The 12198-nt window shown below is 37.4% G+C and overlaps 1 long non-coding RNA gene across 1 annotated transcript; it reads right to left on the reverse strand.

Moving 5' to 3' along the window:
• Positions 1 to 1573: 1573 nt before the first annotated feature.
• On the reverse strand, positions 1574 to 4215 carry LOC111820677 (uncharacterized). The gene is made up of 3 exons (XR_002824200.1): positions 4183 to 4215; positions 2964 to 3048; positions 1574 to 1727 (listed from the first exon to the last, which is right to left on the reverse strand). It is a non-coding gene; the product is annotated as an uncharacterized LOC111820677 (long non-coding RNA).
• Between the last annotated feature and the right edge of the window lie 7983 nt (positions 4216 to 12198).

Genomic DNA, 12198 nt, shown 5'->3' on the forward strand with positions numbered 1-12198 from the left:
CAGATTGCCAGGCCTGTCAACCGAGGCACCTTTGGGTGGGTTCGAACCATCAACCTTTGGGGTAGTAGTTAAGCACTTAACTGTTGGCACCACCTAGCTGCCCCCTTTATAGCATCCCTTACACATTATCAGATTCCAGCCCTGTTCATTGGCCTTGAAGTATTTTGCAGCTCTTTTTAAATTGTAGGTAAGTGATAGATATGTAAATTATGTCTTGTCTGGTGGTAATTTTAATTGACTTCCTCCCCACCGTGGGAAAGCCTGTTTTGTCCACATTTGCAATTCATCTCAACATTCTTTTACTTCTTATAAATCTGTGCTGTTTAACTTTTCCTTCGAACCTAACATCTGCCTGATTTTCTCATATATGAGTATAATAAATTATTTAACATGTGTTCACTTTTATATCTGTGTGAGTCATGATTTTACCTTTTTCTGAAAATTATCTTTAAACAGCCTTCTCCTGTGTTCACCAAAGCATATCTCTCTCACTTCTTCAAAGGAAAACTGGCTCTATACATATCTCCTCCAGAAAATCTTTGGGATGTGTTCCTTCAGTGCTTAACTATTTCATGTGTGATGTGTTGCTTTGTCCTTATGAAAATTCACTATCCAAAATTAGATTGAGTTCCCAAGAATCCAGAGGGTCATGTGTTTCTTTGATATCCCCAAACAAGGACCTTGCACAAGATTCTACGTGGAATTTAAGTTTGCAGTAATATCCTTCTACGATGTTGGTCTTACAGCCACCTTCACAGAGGCAGAAAGCAGGGACTTTTGACACCAGGAATTGTTAAAAAAACTAAATGTGCAGAGTGATTTAGGAAATAATATTGGAGCCATTATTCTCTGTCCTTGCTGTCCTTGAGCATAAAGAATGTGACCCAGCTGGAGATGGACTCACAAGGACACATCAACTGGGCCCTGAGGTAGAAAGACAATAGCTAGGACAATCTTGGAAAACATCACTTAGGGAACTTTTCACATAAACAAATCATAAAACACAGCACAAAATACCCACATACTTTCCACTCTTATCTTTTTCTATTGGCATTTAGTGAATAGTAAGATTTGTTGGACCAATGAAAACCCTCCTGAAACTTGTACCAATGATTATTAAGAAAGACAATTCAACAGGTAGAATCACGGAGAGTTAGCAGTTTCTAGCCAATCTGTGAAAAGGTGAAGCTTTTGATGGTTTTGCCCATTTGTAATGTTAATATATACTGATGATTCTGTAATGTCTCTCGGATTCAGGCAGACATGGCTCTGGCAGCATGCTTGTACATTTTCCCACTTTTGTCTGTTCTGTAATATTCCTTGGACTCAGACAGACAAGGCTCTAGCAGCATGCCTGTCCATTTCCTACTTTTGCCTCTTTGAATATGTGCAGAATAAAACCTTTCTTTTGCTTTATTAACTTTGTGATGTTTTTACCCTAGAACAAGAGAAACATCAGAAATGAGAGTAACAGAATATATTTATTGTGAGTAGATACAATTCTATTTAGGCAGTGTCAATCTAAGGAGGAATCAGTGAAAGCATGATCTTTGGGTACAGCATTATAGCAACTGTTTGTCAAGAATCATGTACCTCCGATCCTCAAGGTGGTCAGTTCTTAAGAATGTTGAGTATCTGGGTCAGGCAGGGTGGTCTCCCAAAGGTCATTGTCATGTCAATTTCTCAAGAGGATAGCATCAAAGCACATGCAGAGTTTCAGGGTTGTTCTGTTGTAGAAACAGAGTCATTAAGGACAAGCCAAACAGTAAAGGGGAGTTCTGGTGGCTCAGTGGTTTTAAGAGCTTAGCTGTTTAACCAAAAGGTCAGCAGCACGAATCCACAAGCCGTTCCTTGGAAACCCTATGGGGCAGTTCTACTCTGCCTGTTACCAGGAGACCAAGTGGGGAGAACAGGAAAGGCACATTTATTTCATTGTACAAGGAAAAGGAGTCAGTTGGAGCTGCTGCTGCCAAGACTGCTCATCAAGGGCAGGCAGGCAAGTTACTTTGAAGGGGTTTACAAGTCGGGAGTTCATACAACTTATGTCAGCAACATTCTTAATCATACTAGGCATGCACAAAGGGGTTTACATATAATCTCCAAGCAAAAGCAGGATTCAAATGCAAAGCTGGGTAGTAGGGAGTCCAGCAAAGGAAATGAATTTTCAATACAACACTGTAGGAGAGGAAGCCAGGTAAAGAATATAGCACTGCAGGGGCTCTGTCTCATGTCCTATTCTAGGAGTGTCCTATCGCTAAGAGATGGAATCAACTCCATGGCAATGGGTTTTTGGTTTTATACATCAAAGGACATCTGGAAATTTAATCATCATAAAATTTTGCTTTAAAGGCCCTGTTCTCCCTCCTTACCTTGAGTCAACCTCTTTCAGACTAGCTCAGAAAAGCCTGTTTTAGGACTTTGGGGTATCCACAAATCCAAGAATGGCATTGGTGCTCATTAAACAAAGCCCATGTACTAAAGCAACAAATTTCATTACCCTGGGCTCTCATGCAGGCTTTGGAATTTCTCATCACATACAACACTTACTCATAAACTTCCTTGTCTAGTCCCTTCCTGTAGCAGTTTAAAAACAATGACAGAAACAAAAACAAAAAATCATAGGACTATACAACACAAACTATGAATTCTAATGTAAACTATGAATTTTAGTCAATAATAATGTATTCATTGGTTCATCAATTGTAACTGTTAAAAAATATAATCATGTCTAATTCAAAAGAATAACACAGTATTTGATTGCTCTATGATTTAATAAACAATTTACAAATTGGGGGAATGTTCTGCTTGTGCAAGGGGAGCCTGCTTCCAGAGAATGCAGAATTCACAGAGACTTAAATAACTTCTGCATAAAGAATACCAGTTTCCATGGTGATAAAGTACTTAATGGCTACTGAATTAACACTAAAAATGTAACTTCCCAGAAGATTTGGCCCTCCACCCACCTGTAGTCCTGAGACCTCTAGGAATTTAAATTAAAGAGTCTTTTTTCCTTAAATCACAAGTTAAAGCTTTTGTTAACCTCTGCTCCTGGAACAGGAAAGAAAAGTTGATTAGCAACTTTGGTTGAGACAGGAAAAAATTGGCAGATTAATTTTAGATCAGGAATTTTTTAATTCACAGATAAGAAAAGACCCCTTAAAATAAAAGTAAAATATCTACTTTTAATACAAATTTGATTCCACATAACAAATGTACCACACGAATGCAAGATGTTAATAATTGGAGAAATAGTGTACGGGGGAAGAAGAGGTATGTGGGAACTCTTTGTACTTCCCGCACAATTTTTTGTAAACCTAAAGCTGCACTAAAAAATAAAGTCTATTAAAAGAATTTAAAAAGCAAATCAATGACTTAAAAGTGGACTCTTAGAAACAGTCATGATGACCAGTAAGGGACAGCTGCTGTGTAACTGAAGGATGCTATAAGGGAAAAACATTACAAAGTTTAGTAAGGCAAAAAGAAAGTTTTATTTGGCATATATGCAAAAAGACAAAAGTGGGAAATGGGCAACCATGCTGCCAGAGCCATGTCTGCCCGAGTCCAAGGAAATATCACAGAACAGAAAAAAGTGGGAAAACGGACAAGCATGCTGCTAGAGCCATGTCTGTCCAAGTCCAAAGAATATTACAGAATAGGCAAGAATGGGAAAATGGACAAGCGTGCTGCCACAGCCCTGTCTGCCTGAGTCCAAAGACCATTACAGAGTCATCAGTATATACTAACATTACAAATGGGCAAAACCATTGAAAGCTTCACCTTTTCACAGATTGGCTAGAAACTGTGATCTTACATTTTGAATCGTCTTTCTTAACAATCATTGGTACCGGTTTCAGTAACGACATTCAGGAGGGTCTTCATTGGTACAAAAAAATTTTATTCACTAAATGCTACTAGAAAAAGATAAGAGTGAAAAGTCTTTTGTATTCTGTTTGATTGGCTTATGTGAAAAATTCCCTAAAAGATACTTTCCAAGATTATCTTAGCTACTGTCTTTATACCTCAGGGCCCAGTTGATGTGTCCTTGTGAGTCCTTGTGAGCCTAGCTCCAGCTGGGTCACATTCTCTATGTTCAAGGACAGGGAATAATAACTCTAATATTATTTTCTAAATCATTCCCTCCTTTTGATCAGAGATTGGGGATAACACATTGATGATCAATACCTGGACTTAGTCGAGTTCCTAGATGGCGGCCATTGCAGGCTCTTTAAACTCACGGTGCTGGTTTTCCAACGGATACCATCTGGTTCTTCACCAGGATCTTAAGTAAGAACGACATTCAGTTGCGTTGCTGAAATGAGTAGACTCAGTGTACATCAACATTTTAGCCCAAGGTCTTCTTTTGCCTTTTAGGTGTGTAAAACAATAGAGGATAAATTTTATTATGCCTAATACTATCAGGATGTAGACTAAGAATATTACTATTCCTTGCAATAGTGATCTAGCCCATGTACTTATTCCTGATGATAACCAACCAAACAAATCTGGTGTTTGTCTAAGAGTGTTACAGTGTGTAACCAAGTAGCTTGCTGTCTAATTCTATGTATATCTTGTCTATAGCACAGACTACACTTTATTGGACTAATAAAAAAAATCTAAGGTTATTTTTTCATCTCATGTCATCTTGGCTTATGAGATCAGAGTCCACTGTTGTGATTACATCTCACTAGCAACTTCATCTGTTATTTGTCCTATAGTGATTTGACAAATTTTCTTAAAGATTTCTCCAATTCAACTATACCATAAGTAGGAATTAAAGCTACCAACCATATCCTGAGTGTTGGACCAATGGATTTTCTTCTGACTTTCGTTTACAACGTGTAACAATTTTAACATTACCTTCCCAATATTTACTAGCATTGTTACTATGAATACTTAAAGATAATTCTAAAGTTCTCAAAGTGCATTGCCCACACATTCATCAGGAATCTAAACAAGCAATTGCCCACATAAACTCACTATCAGTTGGAAAGGGATCATCTAAATTAGTATAGTTGGATCTACCACACAGAAACATATCCATAAGGAGCACACAAAGTATGTTTAGAGGAAATGGAAAATATAGAAAAATTTACATGTGACAACAAAGTTTCCATTAGAGAATTCATGATTAGCAAGATAATACAGGATGGACCTCTCCTGTTGGAGGTCTTCAGTTAGTCTGTTTAAAACATACTAAGTGTTCTTCCCAAGGGCAAGCTGCCCCTCCTTGGTTTACCAATTAACAGTCATGGGTCACTTTCTCAGAAGCAGAAGACAAAACGGAGTCTGAGCCATGAGGTTGCTCTCCTCTGAAAACTTGGTTTCTTTAAGATACATAATTTTCTGTATAGTAAGAGGGTGACAGTTTGATTATAAACATTAGACAGGTATTTCATACAACACTGTCTTGAAGACTGATTAAACTGATTACTGATTTACCCTAAACATAACTCTCAGTCTGATCTTTGAAGTTAGTTTCTTAAAACAAGACTGAATTCTTCAAAAAAAAAAAAATGCCCAGAGCAAAATGGTCTTACTAGTTTATCTGGACTATTGTTTGACTCTACGTGGCTTTAGGAACCAGTTTTTCCTCAAAGCTCGAGGTTCAAAAGGACACCCAAAGGCGATGGACTGTGTGGGTTGCCTCATCCTCCATGAAAGCCAGAAATCTGGATTCTAGGAGAATTACATACAACTCTCTCCTTTGGATCATGATCTTGCTATAGAATCTTTTATCAAAAATGTTCAATAAATGGTACTTGGACATTATCTAGTTTTTAAGATCCCAGGCACCATACAGCAAACTAGGAAATAAAACAGAAACACTAACAATAATATTAGGCCAATTGTCTGAAATAACCAAGGAAACCTTGATCCTAAGGTCTTTGAACCAAGGAAATAAATCTCATGAGGTATTTGTCTACACATAAGCAGCATTAGTAACTGTTTTTTCATGTGCCTCAAAGTGACTATATTCTGCAAAACCTCAGATTTCATATTACAGGAACATTTATCTATTAAGGCACAAACAGTTTCTTGAGAGAACTAATAGGAAATCTAATGCTGTTCTATTTTGTAAAATCATAGCTCAAATTTCAGACACTTATCTTTTTTTTATTGTGCTTTAGGTGAAGGTTTACAGAGCAAATAGTTTCTCATTAAACAGTCAGTACACATATTGTTTTATGACATTGGTTAACAACCCCACGACATGTCAACCTTCTCCCTTCTTGACCTCTTTTTTTTTTTTTTGGTGAAAATACACATAGCCAAAGATGCACCATTTCAAAAATTTCTACATGCATAGTTCAGTGACATCGATTACATTCTTCCAGATGTGCTGCTATTCTCACTTTAAATGAAGGTTTACAGAACAAAATAGTTTCTCATTAAAGAGGTAGTACACATGTTGCCTTATGACAATGGTTAGCAACCCCACTACATATCAGACACTCATCTTGTTATGATATTTACAACTTTGCTAAGTTTACCAACAGGAACTTGTAATTCAAGAGTTACAATATCTAAACCCATCTGTTAGATAATTAAGGAGAAAGGAAAATGGTTTCTTATGTCCAGAAAGTAGGACCTTAAGACATCAGCAATATTCCCACATAAAACCCATAGTTCACTCAGTCTTATGTAGTTAATTTCTGTTCCATATGATTCTGGGTCAGCCACAGTCTGTGAACCCATCAGCTTCTAAATAAAAGTTCTGGAAATCTTGATTGAGTCTAGTCACAGTCTTTTTTGCAAGTCCAATATAGTTCATCCTTTTTGTTGGGATATTTTGGTCAAATGTTTTCAGCAAATCAGCAAAGTAAAAACTTACTTGCAGATGACAAAACTTAATATTGCCATGATTAATTTATAAACATAATACTCTTATAGTGAAAGACCTGATAGAAATTAATTACAAGCACAATGTAAAGGCCAAATAAAATCAGTTAAAAAATTTTTCAGATAAAAATATTTCTAAGTATAACCATTAACCTTATTTTTAAAGAACTTCAGATATAATACATAATAATTTTTAGACAAAATACCATATAAACAAAAACCAAATCCGTTGCCGTTGAGTCAATTCCAACTCATAGCAACCCTATAGGATAGAGTAGAACTGCCCCACAGAGCTTCCAAGGAGCACCTGGTGGATTTGAACTGCCATCCTTTTGGCTAGCTGTCATAGCACTTAACCACTACGCCTCCAGGGTTTCCAAAATACCATATAGTCAGAATATATTAAGAATATACTGAGATTATCAAATCTCTAAATACCTGAATAGTAATTAAAAAACTTCATAGGTAAATGACGTGAATTCCCCAATCCAGCTATTGGCTTTGATGATGCTAGAGTCAAAAAAATAAAGTTGCAACCAAGTTAGCAACAAAGAAATAATAATAAAATTATGACATAATATTATGTATTTGCTGTCTAATATTAGGCAAAAACATAAGAGGAAATACTAACGTATAAAAATTTTTGTGGCGTTCTATGAAGTCTCAGTGTCAGGAGTCTATAATAGGTCACCGTGAAACAATACTTAAGTTATTTAGTCAAAGATCTTAAAGGTAAAAACCTTAGCTTTTTTTTTTTTTTTCTAAAAGCCACGCGGCTTGGTTTTCATCTCAGGAATCTTATTCTGAGAGGCCGAACCTTTGTCTTCAAAGCAGATTACACAAATACATTAACCTTTTAACTCAGAAATCAAAGAAAATTTTGTTATTTTAACAGCGAGCAACCTAATTATTTTTTTTATATGCTATGTAACATTAAAACTCCTAAAAATCCCATAAATTAAACTATTAACCTTTAGTCAGACAGATAAAACTTTTGACTATATCAAATAAATTTCTTTTTCAATAAACCTCTTAAACATTGACTTTGTTGCATACCTCTTATAGTGCATCTCTTTAAAATGGCAAAAATCAACACACTCATTAGCAGACTTCCTCTTATGGCATAAAAAGCAAAAGTATATAAGCTTAAATTATGACAAATATATATTAACTCAATTTAACATCAATAAGTTAACTAAAATGTCTTTTGAATTATTTTAAGCCTCAATATCATAAAATGTAACTGTAATTGAAAGTCTATTTAAACTTTCCAAGTTTTTATTCAACTTTTACTGTTCCTCATATTTTTCCCAATCTGATTTCAGCCCTTAAAGATTTTATCAACTTTCTTTGGAAATCACAAAGTCTCTGCTCAACTGACCAATTCATTGATATGGATATAACCTTAATGTCTGGCTAGGAGTGGAAACATTTTTCCAGGCCACTTCAGGTGTGTGTCATTGTGATTTCTATTGTTTGATTTCTTAGAGTTCCCCTATAATAGAGAGAACTTGTTTACAGTTCTTTCATGACTGGGATCCACCCAATTTCTGATAACTATAGCAAAGCAGCAATTTTTCTTATCTTTTGTCTTAAAAGGGTCTCCACCTAGTTGGAAAGTGTCATTCAAAAGCTTCCCTGGAGCTATACGACCTTGGAGACTGGGGGCTGGGGGTGGGGGCTGAGGAGGCCTGATCTTGCCCCATCCTCACTCTCTTGACTCATGGAAGACATTTACATATGTTTAAGCCGACCTAGGCATTTTGAAGGGCAAAAGATAAATAATTTCTTTTTCCTAAGGTTGTCCAGTGCAAAGGACAACCAATTGTTCAGTAAACAACCTAGGGGGGAGGTCTTAGGGATGCTGGGTCTGGTTCCCATTTCGGTACCTTTTATGGCCAACTATTAGGGGTCCTGGTGATGGATGGACTCCTTGGGAGTGGACCTCCTGATGCACTCCAGACCTGATGCCATCGAAGAGGCCCCGACGATATAAGTTCTTTAACAGCTGGTAACTGTCAAGATCCCTGAGTTTTTGGGGTCTTCCTCCAAAGGACAACTGCCACTGGTCGCCAGTGTTGAACACCAGGTCTAATTTGCATCAAGTCCAGATCCGACTAACAATAAGGCCCTCTTCTTGGGAGGTCGAATGACAATGACAAAGGTGTCGAACCAGGCAGCAAAGTAGGGGAAAAAATTCTGAACAGAAGTCAATCAAATTTAAATATCAGGTGCTAAGTTTGCAATTTTCACAAATGCAACAATGGGACTGAACTGGGTGACAATTAAGGATCGAAACCCTACAAAACTAATCACAAACTTGGGGCCCCCATAGGTGGGGACACAGGGAGGAAAAATAATGGGGTGTTAGAAACGTGCTAAACTAGGCAAAACGCCAGGACTATCACCCACTAATCGGCACTAATCAAAAGGGGAGTAAAGTAAAAAGGAAAGTGAAATAGGGAAGAAAAGAGAGAAAAAGAAAAAGCCAATTACCAGGTCTCAAAGGTCTTGGGGCTGAGTCCCCTCACTGCAGACGCCAGGTCTCATGGGTCTTAGGGCCAAGCCCCTCACCGCATACTACACCAGATCTCAATTGATGTGTCCTTGTGAGTCCTTGTGATCTCAGCTCCAGCTGGGTCACATTCTCTATGCTTAAGGACAGGGAATAATAAATCTAATATTATTTTCTAAATCAGGGAAGAGACACAAAAAGTAAACAAAATAAAATTAGTGACTATATTGCTGACCAGTTTAAAAAAAAATGGATGTCTATAGAAAAGGATTTGGAACTGTGTTAAATGTAAGACAAAGTACAACGTATTGTTGGAAGATGTACTTCATATATGTGAAGAATTCATATATATGGCACCTTTTCCATTCACAAGTATATCAGATAGATTTAGTTTTAATGGAAGATAATGATTTAGGAAATAATATTGGAGTCATTATTCCCTGTCTTTGAGCATACAGACTCACAAGGACTCACAAGGACACATCAACTGGGCCCTGAGGTATAAAGACAATAGCTAGGACAATCTTGGAAAATATCTTTCAGGGAACCTTTCACATAAACCAATCAAACAGAACACAAAAGAGTTTCCACTCTTATCTTTTTCTATAAGCATCAGTGAATAGAAAAGTTTTGGACCTATGAAGACCCTCCTGACTGTCGTGACTGAAACCTGTACCAATGATTGTTAAGAAAGACAATTCAAAATGTAGGATCACAGTTTCTAGCCTATCTGTGAAAAGGTGAAGCTTTCAATGGTTTTGCCCATTTGTAATGTTAATATATACTGATGATTCTGTAATATTCTTTGGACTCGGGCAGACATGCCTCTAGCAGCATGCTTGTCCATTTTCTCATTTTTGTCTATTCTGTAATTTCCTTGGATTCAGGCAGACATGGCTGTGGCAGCATGTTTGTCCACTTCCCACTTTTGCCTTTTTGAATATATGCCAAATAAAACTTTGTTTTTGCTTTACTAAACTTTGTGATGTTTTTACCCTACAATAGGAATATATCCAAATTAATGATGAGTTAATTTATCATGAAGTCAATCAGTACCTGCTAACACATTTGCATTAGATTCTAATTTTTAGAATACTGGAAGAAACACTGGTCTTCACAGAAAATACCTGCTGAAGAAAAAGCTTGTAGTCAAGTACTATTGCTAGAGCTTAACCACTAATGTGTGGTCTAAACACAATGTCTCAGATTCCTGCCTTGGGGTTCAGATGAAAGCAGGCCTTTCCTTCCCCTAAACAAGCCCAAATTTGGACATTCCTAACAGTGCTAAGCTCTTCCCATAAAACACAAAGCTTTGCTTTGGGGGGCTTAGTGAAAACTCAGTAGCTTATCATAAGACCATCACTTACATCTCTGGACCCTGTGGCCAATGCTCATCCATCTTGTCTACATTTTGTAGGGCAGCTAGACTGGAGGAGCTACAGCAGGCATTGTCTTAGCTGTCCCCTCCCTCTCTGAATTTCCTAAGAGTAGAAACCTTATTCCACCACTCATCTGTCAATCTGTGGTACTGTGGTGGCTTGCGTGTTGTTATGATGCTAGAAGATATGCCACCAGTATTTCAAATACCAGCAGAGTCATTCATGGTGGACAGGTTTCAGCAGAGCTTCCAAACTAAGACATAACAGGAAGAAAGGGCTGGTGATCTGCTTCTGAAAATTAGCTGATGAAAACCCTATGGATCACAACAGAATATTGTCAGATATAGTGCTGGAAGATGAGCCTTTTAGGTTGGAAGACATTCAAAATACACAGTGGCTGCAACAATGGACTCGAGCATACCAAAGATCATGAAGATGGCTCAGGACAAGGCAACATTTTGTTCTGCTGTACATGGGTCTCCATGAGTCAGAGCCACCTCTACAGCAACTAACAACAACATAAGCTTTATTACTTCAGAACAACACCCAACACTTGTCAGCCAGTGCATCCCCCCCCCATGAAATACTTTTATGGTCGGTGTGATGGTTAATGTTATGTGTCAACTTGGCTAGGCCATGATTCTCAGTGGTTTGGCAGATATTATGTAATCATCCTCCATTTTGTGATCTGATGTGAGCAACCAATCAGCTGAAATGGGAGTTTCCTAGAGAACCCAGCCTAAGACAGTTTCCTTCACACAAAAGTGTTAAATGTTGCTCTAGTCTAAATGCTGATATACATCCTTTTCTGAATGACTGTGATGAATCCCATGATTGTCTGTTGTTGATGTTAGTTGCCTTCGAGGAAACCAAAGACTCAGAGAAGAAAGTAGTCTACAAGACTAATAGTCTACGCAAACCACAGTCTCATCTACCCTGAGACCAGAAGTAGATGGTGCTCGGCTACCACTACCAACTGTTCTGATCAGGGCCGTAATAGATGGATCCTGATAGAGTGGGAGAAAAATGTGGAACAGAACTCAAATTCTTAAAAAGTCCAGACTCACTGGACCGATTGAGACTAGAGGACTCCCTGAGACTATTGCCCTGAGATAACGCTTTAAACCCTAAACCGAAAATATTCCTTGAGGTCACCTTTTAGCTAAATAACAGATTGGCTCACAAAATAAAGAATATTACCCACGAGTAATGAGCTCCTTTAAAAAATCATCTATATAAGACCAAATGGTCAAAAATTACTCTAAAGCAAAGACGAGAAGGTAAGGGGGCAGGGAAACTAGAGTACTGGAAATGGTACAACCAGAACAGAATGAATGAGAATGATGACACCTTGTGAAAAATATAACCAATATCACTGAATAATTTATGTCGAAATTATTAAATGGAAACCTAATTTGCTGTGTAAACTTTCACTTTAAACACAATACAATATTTTTTTAAAAA

This window comes from Trichechus manatus, unplaced genomic scaffold (genome assembly GCF_000243295.1).
Source record: "Trichechus manatus latirostris isolate Lorelei unplaced genomic scaffold, TriManLat1.0 scaffold00046, whole genome shotgun sequence".
In the NCBI taxonomy this organism is placed as follows: domain Eukaryota; kingdom Metazoa; phylum Chordata; class Mammalia; order Sirenia; family Trichechidae; genus Trichechus; species Trichechus manatus.